Source organism: Triticum dicoccoides, chromosome 2B (genome assembly GCF_002162155.2).
Source record: "Triticum dicoccoides isolate Atlit2015 ecotype Zavitan chromosome 2B, WEW_v2.0, whole genome shotgun sequence".
Classification (NCBI taxonomy): Eukaryota; Viridiplantae; Streptophyta; class Magnoliopsida; order Poales; family Poaceae; genus Triticum; species Triticum dicoccoides.
The window spans coordinates 539,114,419-539,120,144 of NC_041383.1; positions in this window are offsets into that span (position 1 = coordinate 539,114,419).

Below are 5,726 nucleotides of genomic sequence, written 5' to 3' on the forward strand. Positions count from 1 at the left end.
GTTCAGGCCCTTCTCGGAGGAAATAACAGCCCTAGGTCTCGGAGCCCGGAGGCGGTCGACTGGATTATGTGCGTATGAGTTACAGGGGTGCGAACCCTTTACACTGAGGAGGGGGGTGGCTTATATAGTGTCTGCCAGACCCCTCCGGCCCTCAGTTATGCAGGGCTTAAAGTACATAAAGACGGGCGTTACCAGTAACGCCTTACATAAAGTGTCATCATGACCATAAAGACTACTTAATTACAGACCGTTGAGATGCGGAGTGGTTCTTGATCTCCTGGTGGTCGAGTGAGTCTTCATGGTCGAGTGTCTTCGAGTCCGTCGAGTGGAATCCCTCTTGGTCGACTGGAAGGTAGCTTCTTCTGAAGATGCCCTTGGGGAGGGTACTTTGGACAGGCCCGTGACCCTACCCTAGGTACATGACTTCATCACCACCCACATATCAAATTATCAAAGTACCGAACGCGAATCGTATGAACGTGATGAAAACTAGCTTGACGATAACTCCCATGTGTCCTCGGGAGCTCCTTTCTCATTATTAGAAATTGTCCAGGCTTATCCTTTGCTACATAAAGGATTGGGCCACCTTGTTGCACTTTATTTACTTTATTTACTTATTACTTGTTACCCTTTATCTTATCGCAAAACTATCTATCACCTACAATTTCAGTGCTTGCAGAGAAAACCTTACCGAAAATCGCTTATCATTTCCTTCTACTCCTCGTTGGGTTCGACACTCTTACTTATCAAAAGGACTAAGATTGATCCCCAACACTTGTGGGTCATCAGCCAAATACAGAGAGTTGGTCCTGAAATTCGATCGGACTGGGGATATGACTCTGACTCGGATGATGGAGATAGCCACCCGGTACACTAACGGAGAAGAAGAGGATCGACTCCGTAGCGGGAATAGTAAACCAGTTGGCCAAGAGGCCGGTAGGGGTAACTCCAGTCGGAAACAGAAGCGTAAGGCCGAGCCAGCGGCACCCGGTGAGATTGCAGCAGTGGCTCAAGGAAAGTTTAAGGGAAAATCTAAGGGTCCGTGGCCCCCTAAGAAGGTAAAGGATCAAGCAGGAAATGATGTGCTGGATTTGCCATGTCACATCCACATGAAGAAAGATGAAGAAGGTAATCTGATTTACCCGAAGCATTCCAGTCGACAATGTTGACTCCTAATCCAGCAGTTCTGAGAGAAACAGCCCAATGAGAAGGAGAAAGAGTCGGACAAAGATGAGGATGAAGAGGAAGACGATGGTCATCCCAAAGTCAATTCCACTCTCATGATTTTGGCTGATGTTGAGAGCAAGAGTCGGTTGAAGGTCATCAACAGAGAAGTGAATATGGTTGCTCCAGCGACAATGACCACATACCTGAAATGGTCTCAGACAGCCATCACATTCGACCAGTCCGACCATCTTGCTCGTGTAGCCACCCCCGGGAGGCAAGCATTGGTGGTCGACCCAGTGGTCGGCGGCACTCGACTGACTAAAGTGCTGATGGAAGGTGGTAGCAGTCTGAATATCCTTTATGTTGAAACCTTGAAGGGGATGGGCATTCCGATGTCCAAACTTAGCAAGAGCAATACGAGCTTCCATGGTGTTATCCCCGGAAAGAAAGCTGAATCACTCGGCCAGATCGCTCTCGACGTGGTTTTCGGTGATTCCAAGCATTACCGTAAGGAAAAGTTGATGTTTGAAGTCGTGGATTTCCAGAGTGCTTATCATGCCATTCTGGGGAGGCCTGCATACGCACGTTTCATGGCTCGAGCATGTTACGTGTACCTCAAGTTGAAGATGCCTGGTCCCAAAGGCATGATCACAGTTACTGGCAATAGACAGAAGGCGGAGGAATGCTTCCAGAAAGGTTCCAAAATTGCCGATATGCAGATGGCAGCTGTTGAACTTCAAGAGTATCAGAAGAATGCAGATCCGAGTGATTTGCTCCGAGCCAAGAAGCCTGCCACAGATTCTGCATTTTAGTCGTCTGGGGAAACGAAGCCGATTCATATTCACCCGACCGATCCCAATGCCGCGTCGACTCATATATCAATGACACTCGATAGCAAATAGGAAGAAGCGCTCATCCAGTTCCTTCGTGAGAACTGGGACATCTTTGCATGGAAACCCTCTGACATGCCGGGTGTACCCAGAGGACTGGCTCAGCATCGTTTGCGTGTCGACCCCAAGGCAAAACCCGTCAAAGAGCACCTTCAGCGGTCCGCCGTGCAGAAGAGGAAAGCGATTTGGCGAAGAAGTCGCTCGGCTGCTAGCAGCAGAGTTCATCCGAGAGGTCTACCACTCCGAGTGGCTTGCCAATGTAGTTATGGTCCCTAAGAAGGACGATTCACTTCGTATGTGCATTGATTTTAAGCATATCAATCGGGCCTACCTGAAAGATCACTTCCCTCTCTCCCCTACATCGATCAGATTGTTGACTCGACTGCGGGGTGTGAGCGCTTGTCTTTTCTAGATGCATATTCCTGGTATCATCAGATCCGACTGTATGGTCCCTATGAAATAAAAACAGCCCTCATCACCCCATTCGGGTGCTTTTGGTATGTCACCATGCCATTCGGCCTTAAAAATGCCGGAGCCACATTCATGAGAATGATTCAGAAGTGCCTGCTCACTCAAATCAGTCAGAATGTGGAAGCATACATGGATGACATCGTGGTCAAGTCTCGCAAAGGTTCCGACCTATTGACTGACCTCGCAGAAACCTTTGCCAACCTAAGGAGGTACGATATCAAGCTTAATTTGTCAAAGTGCATGTTCAGAGTTCCAGGAGGATAGTTACTCGGTTTTCTCATTTTCAAACGAGGAATCGATGCTAATCCAGAAAAAGTTGATACCATCCTCCGAATGAAACGCCCTGTGCGAGTGCATGACGTTCAGAAGTTGACTGGTTGTTTGGCCGCCTTGAGTTAATTCATTTCTCGTTTCGGTGTAAAGGCCTTGCCTCTTTACCGACTGATGAAGAAGTCTGATAAGTTCGAGTGGACTGAGGAAGCTGATGCAGCGTTTGCAGAACTCAAAACCCTGCTTTCCACCCAGTCGGTGCTCGCTGCGCCAATCAGCAAAGAGCCTTTACTGCTTTATATTGTAGCCACTGGACAAGTTGTCAGCACAGTACTCATGGTCGAGCGAGTAGAGGAAGGAAAAGCTTACAAGGTTCAGCGCCCAGTTTATTATCTCTCCGAAGTTTTGACTCCATCCAAGCAACGATATCCTCATTATCAGAAGCTTGTCTATGGAATATACATGACAATGAAGAAGGTTGCACATTACTTCTCTGATCACTCCATTACAGTCGTCAGCGACGCACCATTGTCCGAGTTCTGAATAACAGAGATGCAACTGGTCGAGTGGCAAAGTGGGCGATTGAACTCCTTCCATTGGATATCAAGTTTGAGGCAAAGAAAGCTATCAAGTCCCAAGCAATCACAGATTTCCTTGCCGAGTGGATCGAGCAGCAACTACCGACTCAAGTTCACTCGGAGCATTGGACTATGTTCTTCGATGGCTCCAAGATGCTGAACGGGTCGGGTGCTGGGGTATTATTGGTGTCCCCCCATGGAGACAAGCTTAACTATGTTCTCCAGATTCATTTTGATTCCTCCAATAATGAAGCAGAATATGAAGCACTTTTATACGGGTTGCGTATGGCCATTTCACTCGGTGTCCATCGCCTTATGGTATATGGCGACTCAAGTTTGGTGGTTAATCAAGTGATGAAGGAATGGGATGTCAGAAGTCCAGCCATGACTGGTTATTGCAATATTGTTAGAAAGCTGGAAAAGAAGTTTGAAGGGTTGGAGCTTCACCATATTCCCCGATTGAAAAATCAAGCTGCAGATGAGTTGGCAAAGATAGGTTCAAAGAGAGAGGCCATTCCCCGCAATGTGTTTCTGGAACATATTCATTCACCTTCAGTTCAGGAAGATCCTTTCACTGAAGAGTCGACACGGCCCAAGAGCGCCACAGATCCGACTGAAGTCAAAATCCCAGCCGTGGTCGACTTAGTCATGGAGGTTTTGGTCATCACTCCCGGCTGGACGGTGCCATACATCGCATACATTCTTAGGAAAGAACTTCCAGAGGATCAAGAAGAGTCTCAATAGATCGTCCGACGATCTAAGGCCTTTACCGTGATAAAAGGACAGCTGTTCAGAGAAAGTGTAACTGGGGTCTGCCAGAAATGCATCACGCCAGAAGAAGGCCGAATGATCCTGATATTCACTCGGGGACTTGTGGTCACCATGCGTCCTCTCGGACCATCGTGGCCAAAGCATACCGAGCCGGATTTTACTGGCCACGGGCCAACGAGATGGCAAAGGAAATAGTGGACAAGTGCAAAGGCTGTCAGTTTTACTCCAACATGTCTCACAAACCTGCGTCAGCTCTGAAGACAATTCCACTCGTCTGGCCTTTCGCTGTCTGGGGATTGGACATGGTTGGACCTTTGAGGACTGGCAGGAGTGGATTTACTCATGTGCTGGTGGCAGTCGACAAGTTCACCAAATGGATTGAAGCCAAGCCCATCAAAAACCTTGAAGCAAGTACAGCTCTGAGTTTCATTAGAGAACTAATATTCCGATATGGTGTCCCCCACAGCATCATCATAGATAACGGCTCGAACTTCAATTCTAAAGAATTCAGAACCTTTTTGTGCCTCCCAAGGCACAAGAGTCGACTACGCTTCGGTCGCTCATCCTCAGTCAAATGGGCAGGTCGAGCGGGCAAATGGATTGATTCTCGAAGGACTGGAACCCCGGTTGATGCGTGACCTCAAGCATGCAGTAGGGGCTTGGGTCGACAAGCTCCCATCAGTACTTTGGGGATTGAGGACAACTCCTAACTGGTCGACTGGAAGGACTCCATTCTTCTTAGTTTACGGAGCCGAAGCCGTACTCCTGAGTGATTTGCTACACAACGCGCCTCGAGTTGAACTCTTCTCAGAAGAGGAAGCAGAGCAGGCTCGACAAGATGTAGTCGATCTCCTAGAAGAAGAAAGAGAGATGGCCTTGATCCGGTCGACCATTTATCAGCAAGACTTGCGTCGATTTCATGCCAGAAATGTAAGAGGTCGGGCATTTCAAGAAGGAGACCTGGTTCTTCGAGTGGACCACCAGAGACCACACAAGCTCGCTCCTGCCTGGGAAGGCCCTTTCATCGTCACCAAAGTGCTCCACAATGGAGCGTATCGTCTCTTCAATGTCGAGCATAATAAAGATGAGCCACGCGCCTGGAATGCGGAACTGCTCCGCCCTTTTTACTCTTAAGTATTTAGAACTGATGAGATGTAATAAGAAGTACCCTTTAGTTTGATTATCAAAATACATGATTTTACAATCTTCCGAATGATTGTCGTTTTTTATGGCCTAAAAATCCCCCAGTGGGTGCCTTAGTTACGAATCCATTTCGCCTAAGTCAAAGTGAAAATCCTACTGAGTGGTGAGCTTGCCTCTCACTCGGAGGCTTAGCTGCGAATCTGTTTCGCCTAAGTAATAAAAAATCCTACCAAGTGGTGAGCCTGCCTCTCACTCGGGGGCTTAGTTGCAGTCGAGTACTCGCCTAAGTAATAAAAAAATCCTATCGAGTGGTGAGCCTGCCTCTCACTCGGGGGCTTAGCTGCAGTCCAGTACTCGTCTAAGTAATAAAAAATCCTACCGAGTGGTGAGCCTGCCTCTCACTCGGGGGCTTAGCTGCAGTTCAGTACTCGCCTAA